Below are 12,209 nucleotides of genomic sequence, written 5' to 3'. Positions count from 1 at the left end.
AGAATTCAGCTGACCCTTTCTCCTTGTAGTTCCTAAAGTCAATTATTCATAATAATAGTACAACACAGGTTATAGCTTTCATAAACAGATATTAAACTGTTAAAGTGCATTTTAAAGAATTAAAGGAATCAACTTTTTGTTTTTTCTTTCCCTTTGACATTCCATCTATTAGTGAACTTTTTAATTTAGAGAATATAAATTTAACAAGAACATAAGCAAACCAAAGTAAAAGAAAAAAAAGTTAGATATAACAACAGCAATAAAATCAAATAGTTTAAGCCAAAGTAAAATGATTTTTGCAATAGATTATTTCTAAATACGGATATACTACATAAATTAAAAGAATTACTGGTTACCAGAAATTAATTGCATATAAAACGGATTGCAAATATGTTATTATAAATTCTTTGAGGATATGCATTTACACTTTTAGAAATGTTACTCATCTAAATATTAATCTTATCATAGAAATTAAACATAGAAAACGAATTAATAGTTCAATTTTAACTTGTTTTCATAGGCGTAAGAATGTTATATTCTTTTAATTAAATGGTAAAATATCTGTATGTTTTTACCAAAAAGCTTATTTACAATACCTGCAAAAAAATTTGATACACCAAATTTCTAGAAGAAGAAAAATTATTGTATAAAAAAAATCCGCGCATCTATTAATCTATTCGCTATCGGGAATAACTAAAGACGTTAAAATGGTTCCAACTGTTGCTAAATCAGGTATTCAATCATTAATTCCTTGGCCTAAAACAGGCGCATCTAATTACCATGGACAGTTAGGATTTCTAAGACAAAGGTCGTGCAATCAAAGGTTTGAATATCTTAAGGACCTTTGTCTATATAACAATGCACAGCATTCAGCAAGGTTTGTTTTAAAGATACACTAAAATATAAGATCTCGTGGTGTATCCCGTCCTCAAGGCTATTCGAGGCTACCTTATTGTATGATTTTAACATTCTCCTATCTTCACATCCAAATAAATTATTAGCTTTTTATTGCTGCGCTACTTATAACTTTTCTTTATCTTAGTAAATATGCTAAGGTGGATTCTTAAAAAAATTTGGGTCGCTACCTCACCAAACTCTCCAAAGTCACATGAAAATCTACAAAAATTAGATAAAATCTTATGTTAATAACCATTCTATGATTTATCTAATTTATGTAGATTTTTTATGTGATTTTGGAGGATTTTTTACAAAAATAATTTTGGTGAGGTAACGATGCAGCGACCCTAATTTTTATTAAGAATCCACCTCCGCCTTAATGATGTACCTTTCTATTATAAGATTGGCAAGGTACTATCTAGTTACTCTGGTTTTCGCAAAGAGAAAAAAAGGGAATTTTCCTTTAAATCGTTTGTGGACCCTAAAAAGCCCATTATTGGAGCTTATTTAAGGAAATAAAAAAATGTTTATTTAATATTAAGTAAGCAAGCGTAAAATATAGCGCAGCAGATGAGGTGATAGGATCGAATCTGGGTCAAAGCCCGTCATAACTAAAGACATTAAATTACTACCTACTGCTGTTATAACTGATGTTTAAAACTACATCCCCTAGTCGTCGGGGAGGGATGGGATTGAGTCTCGACTCATCACCGCTTCAAAATTAAAGAACTTAAAAACTGTTCCGACTGGTGTGCGACATTAATAGTTAGAGTAGGAGGAATGCCTTTGCCCTAAACAAATAGGATTTCTTGACAAAGGTCTTGCAATCAATTATTATAAAGAGTTGGTTGTCTATTAGGTGTTACCTTACTTAATACCCTGAGCAATTGACACTACAATTCACACGCAGAATATGTTTAAGGTGTCGTGGGGAGAACTTGTACCCGAAGCGTCAACGAGCCCCCAAGAGGTCATGTATCATAACTAAGGTGGATTCTTAAAAAAAATTTGCCCCACTAATCGCTTAGTGGGGCAAAATTGTTTTCGTGAAAAATCCTCCAAAATCACATAAAAAATCTACAAAAATTAAATAAAATCTTATGTTCATAACCCTTCTATGTTTCAGTATAATTTTTGTAGATTTTTAATGTGATTTTGGTGGATTTTTCACGAAAACAATTATGCCCCACTAAGCGATTAGTGGGGCAAATTTTTTTTAAGAATCCACCTCTGATATTTATGATTATCTCTAGGAAGAAAAAAGGGATATTACCAACGAAAAAGTTTTCCTTTTGTTTGCTTCTGTGTTTTATTAGGGACAGGGATAATACACTGAAGAAAAAACTTATTAGCCTCAAATTGTTTTTCAATAAATGTTTTTGTTGTTGATGATGAACATTGGGAAAAGACGTAGTTGAAGCTAAAATTAAACTGCATTGTCCTACCCTTCCTTGCAAATAGAAGCTTTTATAGAGCCTACATAAAAAATAACGCCAGACGTACCTAATTTGGTAAATCAAAATGTATACTGGCCTTCCATTGGTAATTTAGTCTGTGTATTGGTCTATTATTGGTCATTTTTATTGTATGGCGTAATTTTATAGGCACTTTAAAGATCTTCTTACAAATTCGAGAATTATTCATATTTCATAAAAAAACAGATAAAAAATAATAAAAAATTCTACACTTTATTCCAAAGATATAATTACTTTTAAAATCAATTTGGCAAATTATTGTTTTGTTTTCTAGATTCCATGTCTGTGTTTATTAATGATGCCAGGTATACAGAGACAAAGCCTGAAACCATCATTATAGGCAGGGCCGATTTGGCAGTTTTTTTTGCAATATTTGATATTTCTTTTCTATAAAATATCGAATAGGGCTAAATTCATGAATTTTAATCAAAGTTGAATTAATTGAAAAATGACTTTTTTAGTGATTTTATGACAATACCTTTAAAAAATCAAAATTAATGTTTAACATCCTTTACATAGTTGTCCGAAATTTTTTTTTCTTCATAATTTACTAACGACTTATTGTTTTTAAAAGCTAGGCTTTTCTATAATTTGGGTCGGTCTGTAACTGATAGCTATTATCGTAAATTTAGGCATGTTAGAATTGTCTTATCGAATTCAAGCTTGGCGTTATGAGAGTAAAAGCGTTACTTTTCGTTTGTCCTACCATTCAATAGCATCGCTTCTGTGGATGTTATCATCCTTATGATATTCTGGTCTCTTAGTTGTATTTTCTTGTAATGTATAAATCGACAGCCTCTAATAATTACATTTCTAATCATAGATATAGTCCAAAACCAGATATGCATAAGAAATGGTACACATTGCCTTTACTGTGTTATTCGGCGGTTTATTACACAAGTCCTCAATGTTTTAAAATAAAGTTTTTTATTCGTTGGCTTAAAGACTTTGGGGGTCTTTTAATGAATATTGATTTGTTGGTTCATTAAATTGAGTGTCTCAACGTTTCAACCCCTAATTGTAACCTATTGAAGGGGTAATTTTGTATATGACCATTGGGGAAGAAAATAAATCGTTTTGCCATGAGAAATAAAACAAAGTTTAAAATGATGAAAAACTAGACCCAAAATAGTTTTTATTCAGTTGCAATATCAATTTATCTGATACTATATCTGTATTATAAAAACATTCATTAACAAACTTAATTAATGAACAAATAAATAGTTTTTTACAATAGGAAATATAGAAAATTGTATATAAAAATGTTATCGTAACTTATCTGTATCTCTTTTTATTAAATAAAAAATAATGGCTTTGTTGGTAAGAAATATTTAAGTATAGAGCTAGACATCTACCTGGTTTAAAAATTGCTTTCTGCTCTTCTGTAGCGACTTGGCTGATATTTAAAACCATATAAATTTGTTAAGCCAACAAAATAGAAAACTTTATTATAAAACTTTAGGGACTACAGAAATAAACAGGCCCATGTCCCCTCCCACCCTGTGTTCCTGTGCTGTGGTCAGAATTCAATATCCTGTAATATCTTGTAAGAAAGTCATAAAGATTTTGCAAAATCTTAAACAAGCTTGAGTTATGAAAATTGTTTCTTTCAGAACAACTTTTGAAAGAGTAAGGCTACAAAATAAACCTTATTTTTTTTTACTTCTGGGGCTAGCTTATCAGGGAAGAAGAGAACAACGGTAGATGAATTAATCTAGACGTCAATAATCTTTCTCCTAACACAGCAATTGGAACTTTAGATTAAGGAGGTTGGGGAGTCAGTTTCACTCCTAGCTTTGGATTGTGCCTAAGGCAATGTTTGTTTATTTGGATTGAATGATAATCTACTGCCCATGGTCCTATGCTTTCTTACTTTCATTTTTAGATAAAGGCCGGTGATTTCCCTCAATGTGACTTGTCAAACACAGAACCATCCTTCCCCCCCTTTCTTTTATTGTATTTTTCATGGGAAGAACAGATAGGGTTCAGTGCTCGCTATGCGCTTTAAGGGACATCGCCAAAGGGCCTTTCCGAAACTTATTGTCATTAACACATTTTAAAAAGAAATATACAAAAAAAAATAATACAATTTAAGATTTTTATAAAATATCAGCTATCGATCTGTTTATGTCAACTTTTAATTTGCAAGGACCTACACAAAAGAGGACGAAAATTTATTGATCTTTAATTTATTGGCATATGGGGACACAGATATATATTCTGAGAGTAAAATAATCAGAGAGAAAGGGAATAATGGGCTGTTTATTACACTAGTCCTCAACGTTTTTCTTACTCGTTGGTTTAACAACTTTGGGTGAATTTTGATTGGTTGGTTTATTAAGTTGAGTGTTTAAACGTTTCAACCCATAATTTTACGCTAAAGAAGGGGTAATTTTGTGTATGATCATTTGGATTTTACATAAATTCATCGGCCATCCTTTTACTTGTTATATTTTACTTGTTATATAACCTTTTTAAGTACCGCAAATACTCTACAACTAGGTTATGTGCATTCGTTCATCCGTACGGAAAAGAGGCTAGGGCAAATCTACGGCCCACTAGTTTTAGAATTCATTGTTTTAATAAAACCTTTAAGAATGCTTTTCCAAAGTCTATGTGATTGGATCTTGCATGTATGTATACAGTTTGAAAGTGACCCAATTTTCCCAGGAATAAAGATAGTTTTTAAAGGTTTATTTTTTTTAAAATTATAAACAATTCCTACATATACCTTATTTAGAATAGTTAACCTCCGTAGCATAACACTTAGCACATATGTTCGTTTTCTGGAAGGTGATAGGTTCGAATCTAAGCCCAACACCTCGTTATCACTAAAGACCCTAAAAGTGGTTCCGACTCCTACTATGTCAGGTGCGTGAAAGTAATAATTAGGTGGTAATGACGTAGCCAGAAACAGGCGCAACTCATTACCATGCACAGCAGACAAAAGTCGAACAATTAAAGGGTTGGTTGCGTGTGACCATATAATCATGCACAGCAATGACAAGAAATGGTTCAGAGATACACCAAAAGATGATCTTGTGGTGTATCCCGTTCATAAAGGTTATTTTCAGGCTTATAGACGTTTTTAAAACTTCATAATTTTTTGTGGAGGTGGGAGGGTCAAAAAGTTTCAACACTTAAATTATAATTATTTCATTGAAAATCCGCACAATCCCATGCAGGCGACCTAGTTCTACCTAACTTAGACTACCAATAACCTAATCTAATCAATAATTTTCTGTAGATTTTGAAATGTATTTTTTGGCTAGATTTTTAATCTTTTAATTCTCCCTAGATTTGAGAAATTTGGTAGGATATTCAAATTTCCTGAAGATATAAATCTTGATGGTCAGAATAGACTTTGTCATTGGCAAGGATACAGGGAGAGGACAATGGATGGTAAATTAATATTCCCCTAACTTGTACATTGGTAATTATTGAGATGCTGAAAAGGTTGTAGAAGAATTCTATGTGACATCTCCCCCCATGGCTACAGCCCACAAATTTCTCTTTTAATCTTTAAACGTCTAGAGAGATAGATAGATATTTGTAAGAGAGGGAAAATATATAAAAAAAAACTTTAGGGTTAAAAATTTTCCTACCATTTTTATCAATTTTAAGAAAAAACACTGAAAATCTATTCTTTTGGAAACACCATAATCAAATTTACTTTTAACAGTTATAAATCTATCTCAACCATAACATTTATAAATTAGTAACTACTGCTGCTTCATAACGAAATATATTTCAAAGAAAAAAATCTTCATTATCAATCGCATCTGTAATAGAAAACAACAACATAAATAAATGAAAAAAAAAAAGCATTAAGAATTATACAAAAATAGTCAAAATTTTAAAATATATCATAAAAAATAAAATTTTAATTCACAGCTACTGTTTAGATCTTTACTTTAGCACAACCAAATAACAAATAAAGGAGAAGCGGTCAAACTGGCTGTGTAATGAGAGAGAGAAAGGGAAGGGTATATAGTTTGAAAAAAACATTTTTTAAAAAGAATTGCAACTGCATTTTGAATCAAGTTCTACGATTTAACAATGGTTCAAATTTTCTAATATAAAATTTTTCTCGTGCTAATCAAAAAACTGCAAATAAGCTATTGCAGTATTGTTTTTTTTTAATTAAAACCTTTCAAAGTCAAAAATACTCTTAATAAAAATATTTTTTTCGAATATAAAAGAGTTATAGTAAAAAAGTTGGTATGAATTTATGGTTTTGATGGTCAGTATTTTATCATATGCATATTATACATTTTTATAGTCAGAACAACACCTTTTACTCTTTGCTTCTCCCATATTTCTCTTGAACTCTCCTTAATCTAAATGTTTATAGTTTATTGAATGAAATACTGTTGTCATGCCTTTAGAGTAAAACACTAGAAGGGAAAGGGGTTAAAAAACTATATTTCCAAATCCCAATGACCTTGGGTCGACTCTCAATTGGGTCTTTGAAATCAGCCAATGGTGTCTGGAATATTAACACAGCCAAGTTTCAGAAAACAATTTCCTAGCAGACTAAAAATGGCATTGGAAAATGGGGGGGTGGGGGGTAGTATATATATAGTATACACTATAGATCTTTTGACATGACATATTATCAGTATAACATGTTACAAATTACAACTATTACCTATGTCAATATATATGACGGACATATTTTCAACATATTTTTTCTATAATGGCATCATAATATAATATATTGAGAGAAAAAAAATATTGTTTTATATTGTGTACTCGATTATAGATATTAAAATATTCTACATATATTTAGATGAGATTATTATTTGACATCAAGGGTTTTAGTAGAAAAATACATATATAATGTGTCATATTATAAAAAGCAAAGCATTTACACACTAAATGTGTGTAGTTCTAACAAGCTATTAGCAACGGATAGCTCGTGCTTTCAAAATCAGGGTAAACGGAATGTGATTCTGAAAACAATTCTAAAGGAAAATTTACCCACAACCCACTTCAGTTACACGAAGAAAAAAAAAACAAGTTATACGCTAAATTTACCCGAACAAAATATTAAATTTTGCGGCAATTTCAATTGGAATTATTTGGCTGAATAGCAGCCCATGTTTCTAATAAAGTGCCACTCGAGCGCTGAACCTCCTCCCTTATTTTATAAATAATTGAAGTTTTTTCTATGTATTTACTTGGCAAAAGGGGAAATACGGACATATTATATTTATAGAGTAACTGTGCTTCTATTTATTATAGAATATTTAGTTTATTGAAGAGTATATTCAATACATTTAAAATAATAATGTAGTTTGACATTTGAATATAGAGTTTCTCTTATTTCGACGATTTTTTGAATTTTAAGAGCAGACGTTTTCCTATAAATAGGGTCAGTCAGTCCGTCTGTCCGTGCGTAATGGATAGCCCTTTAACATTAATTTAGGCATGTTAGAATTGTCCCATCGAATTTAAACTTGGTTGCATAATTATTCCTGTTATTCTGTAAAAAAGTTAATAGAATATTCATAATTCATTTTAAAATATGCTGGTTTTTTAAAACTTTTTTGAAAACAATTATTAATATGATATCATTATCCTATTCATCTAGTTTCTGGAATATTTATTCCTTGAACAAGAAGTTATAATATAAAAAAGAAGTATTTCTATAATCAAGTTCTAAACATGTAAGTATGTCCTTAAACATTATCCTGTAATTAGCAATTTTGTATACAATTTGGGTATTTAGACATATAAATTAATGTTCTACTTATTAGGTCCTGACACTCTACAGTTAATGCTTGGTTGTCATACCGTCTGATTTTAGAGCTTCGAATTTATGGATGTTGTCATCCTTGTTTTTTTGCAATATATTAAGGCTTAATAAGTTATTTAAAGATTTTGGTTAACAACACCTTGAGAAAAATATATTGGGTTGCATGTATAAACAATTTTATTGTTTAAATTTCAGCAAATTGCTCCATATGTTATAAACATTAACAGCTTTTGTTTATGCTTGTATAGATGTTAAGACAGGGCTGACATTTCTAAACAAAAATATTAAACATTAAAAATTTCGAATAAACTTTTTATATACTATTTTTTAACATCAAGAAATGAATAAACCAGTGTTCTGGAGCCGGAGCCGGAGCCGGGAGCAGCAACATTTTTGGTGGAGCCGGAGCCGGATCCGGAGCCGTATTTTTCGTTAAAAACGGCTCCGGCTCCGGACTAGCTAAAAATGTTTTTTTAAAGTAATATTATAATTTGGCAACGGTCTATTTCCATATAATAAACTGAAAAACTATTGTTACTTAACAAATAGACACACATCCTTCTACTTTTATATAGCTTTAATCAAATAAAAGCAAAATATTTTATATTATTTATTTTATTTTATCAAATTCAATAATGAAAAAAAATTTATATATTAATTTTAAGGTAGGAGCCGGAGCCGGAGCCGCATCAAAATTGTACGGCTCCGGCACCCTGGAATAAACATTGGGAAAGTCGGACCGCCACTATTATTTTTAGTTTTAAAATCCTTCTCTTGGAGTTTTGATGTAAAGAAAAACAAACATCCCTTTACTTCTATGAAAGGATTATTTTCTAAATTCCAACCATTTTTATGTAATCAAAAACTTTTGATGAAGCTTTGTATTCATAAAAATAATTTATATTCACATTTCTTTCAAAATGTTGACTGACTATGTCATAGACGTCCAAGGGGGGGGGGCCCAGATATACCACACTTTTCTGGGATCTTGCTGAGTCAAGTATCAACTGTTGGGAATATCAAAGGATGACTCCATGCAAAATTTGAGCCGGATCCGGCTAAAACCGGCCGTGAATTTTATGAAAAACCGTTTTTTTCCGGTTTTTAGGGGGTATCTGTAAATCGATTCAGCTGGAGCAAAACCGGTTAGAGGTACAAAAAATTTTACTTCACATGAAATTTAGCCAATGCAATTGCCTACAAAAATGTACTTCATCATCAACTTGATTGGACAACTCTTTCCCCTCCTAAATGTCCATTAAAACCTCGGAAACGGCAAAAATCGCCAAAATAACGCCTTCGGCGGCAAATAACGGCTAAACGGTCAGCCGGAGGCGAATGAAACATAAATAAAGAAATGTCTGCCTCAAAAAGTTGTTCAACATCAAAGAGATGCTTGAAGTCTCTAAAACGACTCCTTCCCCTCCTTTAAGGGGAAAAACTGAAAAAACGTGATTTTCAAAAGTATGCCCACTTCGTGGGTGTGGGGGGCACTGAACCCGTCACCCCAGGGTCACCAAATATAAAGTCTAGGCGGCCCACAATGCTGAATTTTCACCAAGTGAAAGTCTTGTGTCATTATCTCTTATGAGAAAAAAGTTATTAATTAATTTAAATTTCAAATTGTGATTTTTTGATGGATTTCTTTGATGAAATGACAGGCCGGTCAATTTTTAGGCCATTTTTTGCGGTTTTCGGCCCGCCACGCCCAAACGGTTTGAGATAATCTCACGGGACCTTTTGCCCAACCTAAGTCTGGTTATTTGTGAGGTCTAGGAAAAAAAACAGACTTACGCAAAAGATTATAACTATAATCTTTACACAAAAAAATGGCACGAGGTGAGGGTTTGAGGGGGCAAAATGAGCCGACCAGCGATTTTTGACGGCGCGCAGCGACGTCGTGCTTCATCCAATTGGGGATTTTTTTTTCTTAGACCTTACTAATAACTAGGCTTAGGTCGGGCAAAAGGTCCCGTGAGATTATCTCAAACCGTTTGGGCGTGGGGGGCCGAAAACCGCAAAAAATGGCCTAAAAATTGACCAGCCTGTCATTTCATCAAAGAAATCCATCAAAAAATCACAATTTGAAATTTAAATTAATTAATAACTTTTTTCTCATAAGAGATAATTACACAAGTCTTTCACTTGGTGAAAATTCAGCATTGTGGGCCGCCTAGACTTTATATTTGGTGACCCTGGGGTGACGGGTTCAGTGCCCCCCACACCCACGAAGTGGGCATACTTTTGAAAATCACGTTTTTTCAGTTTTTCCCCTTAAAGGAGGGGAAGGAGTCGTTTTAGAGACTTCAAGCATCTCTTTGATGTTGAACAACTTTTTGAGGCAGACATTTCTTTATTTATGTTTCATTCGCCTCCGGCTGACCGTTTAGCCGTTATTTGCCGCCGAAGGCGTGATTTTTGGCGATTTTTGCCGTTTCCGAGGTTTTAATGGACATTTAGGAGGGGAAAGAGTTGTCCAATCAAGTTGATGATGAAGTACATTTTTGTAGGCAATTGCATTGGCTAAATTTCATGTGAAGTAAAATTTTTTGTACCTCTAACCGGTTTTGCTCCAGCTGAATCGATTTACAGATACCCCCTAAAAACCGGAAAAAACCGGTTTTTCATAAAATTCACGGCCGGTTTTGGCCGGATCCGGCTCAAATTTTGCATGGAGTCATCCTTTGATATTCCCAACAGTTGATACTTGACTCAGCAAGATCCCAGAAAAGTGTGGTATATCTAGGGGGGGGGGGGGTAAAGGGTTGATTACCCCCCAAAAAATTTTTTTTTTCAATTTTAACCCCCCCCAAATAAAAAAAAATGCCTATATAAAATAAAGATTACCCCCCCCCCCACAAAAAAAAAACTTTTATTTTCAAAATTTTACTCCCCCCTACCCCCCCCCCCCCCCAAATAAAAAAGCTTCGACGCCCCTGGACTGTGCTACTTATGAACATAATTGTCCTTGTAGATTGTTTGTGACCAACTGTGTGTTACATATCAGGGATCTAAAGGGATAAGACAATGGCTGATAAATCGATGTACATCCCTTATGATGATACATAAAATTACCCCTTCGGTTGATTATAATTAGTGGTTGAAACGTTTGAACACTCAACTAACCTAACCAACCAATCAAAATTGAGTAATAGTCCCCAAAGTTATTAATCCAACGAATAATAAAACGTTATTTCAAAACTTTTGTGACTAGTATAATAAACAGCTCATTGTCCTCTCATTCCCTGGTTACGTATAGAAAGCTTTATACTTTATATTAGAGTTTATATTCCCGTTTTATTGCCATTAACCTATTTTCTCATACACTAACATTCTGTCTTATATCACAAATATTGCGCCTAAATAATTTTTAAAATTTAAGCTTTTCTATATTTAGGGTCAGTCCGTCCGTCCGTAACGGATTGCTCTTTCCGTTGATTTATACATATTAAAATTTTCCTATCGATATCAAACTTTGTATGATGAGTAGGGTACTTCTTAGGAAGTGTAGCAATTCTATTATCATTTACAAAAAGTCCGTACGTCAATTGAAAACATGTTTATTTTTAACTTTTTTGAGAGCAACTTCTTGTATGCTTTATTTGTCGTATTCATAAGATTTTTTGAATGATGATTGCTAAATCAACAAGGTTCATTGTTGTAAGCGAAAAATCTCTATGTATTGTATAATTAAAACCTTGTCCTTATTTACGCAATTTTGCAACAAATTTATGTTCAATTTTGTTTAGACTTACAAATTATTGTTCTGACACTCACAAGTGTTATAGTTTGTTTGTCCTTCCTTCTGATTTTAAGGCGTTGCTTTTACAGATTTTGTACTCTTTGTTTAATAAAAAATAGGCCAATAATGTAAATGTTGATATGATTTTTTATCCTATGATGACAACTTGATATTGCTGTCTGATTTTAAAACATATTTTTTCATTTTGCGCATTTTTCCTTAAAGCCATTATTTAGTATTGCTGGATTTTCATTTTATATGCTGTTAGTTTGGAAAACAATATATACAGGGTGTCAACTAAATAATTGTATATGCTGTTAGTTTGGAAAACAAT

This window comes from Acartia tonsa, chromosome 12, assembly GCF_053477335.1.
Source record: "Acartia tonsa isolate MP-2025a chromosome 12, ASM5347733v1, whole genome shotgun sequence".
NCBI lineage: Eukaryota > Metazoa > Arthropoda > Copepoda > Calanoida > Acartiidae > Acartia > Acartia tonsa.
Note: the sequence above shows the minus strand (reverse complement) of the source record.